This window comes from Capsicum annuum, chromosome 2, assembly GCF_002878395.1.
Source record: "Capsicum annuum cultivar UCD-10X-F1 chromosome 2, UCD10Xv1.1, whole genome shotgun sequence".
NCBI classification, from domain to species: Eukaryota; Viridiplantae; Streptophyta; class Magnoliopsida; order Solanales; family Solanaceae; genus Capsicum; species Capsicum annuum.
The window spans coordinates 94,527,044-94,528,009 of record NC_061112.1 but is presented as its reverse complement, the minus strand read 5'-3'; positions in this window follow the sequence as shown (position 1 = coordinate 94,528,009).

Here is a 966-nt window from a genome sequence, read left to right as displayed (position 1 = left end):
ACAGTTGGGATGATCACTTGCCTTTGATTGAATTTATGTGTAATAAAAGCTATCATTCCAGTATTTAAATGGCTCTATTTTAGGCTCTATATGGAAGGAGATGTAAATCTCTGATTGGTTGGTTTGAGGTATGAGAACTACTCTAGTTGGGCCTGACTTGGTGTTTGATGCCTTATAGAAAGTTAATCAGGGAAGGCTTAAGGTAGCCCAGAGCCGACAGAAATCATATGCAGATGTGAGGAGGAAAGATCTTGAGTTTGAGATTGGTGATTTTGTAAATCTCAAGATCTCTCCTATGAAGGGAGTGAAGTGGTTTGGTAAGAAGGGGAAGCTTAGCCCCCGGTATGTTGGCCCTTACAGGATTTTGAGTCATTTCAGAAAGGTGGCTTATGAGCTTGAGTTGTTTGCAGACTTAACATCAGTGCACCCAGTATTCCATATCTCTTTGTTGAAGAAGCCCAACTATAGTTATTCCCTTAGAAAGCGTAGATGTTCAAAATAGTCTTTCCTGCGAAGAAATTCCAGTCGACATCCTTAATTGACAAATTCCCAGACTAAGGAACAAAAAAGTTCCCCTAGTCAAGGTCTTTGGCAAAATCAGTCCGTTGAGGGAGCCACTTGGGAAGCAGAAGCAGATATGCGGACCAAGTAGTCTCATCTTTTTTCTGCAAACTCAGATTCAGTCTAAGGTAACAATATTCTCAGAATTTCTTTTCTCCATGCTCAGTTTCAACTGCATATCATCCCCATGCCAGTTATGCATTCACAGAACTAGTTTAGACATGAATCATATTTTAGACTCAGTCATGTAATTGTGTATATTCAGCATGTAATCTGAGTTCCTCAGTGTTTTCATCTTAACTAGTCTCATTCGAGGATGAATGATCCCAAGGGAAAGATATTATAATACCCCAAAAATCCAAACCAATGTTAGCATCCTATTTCAAGATCATGCATAGTACATTA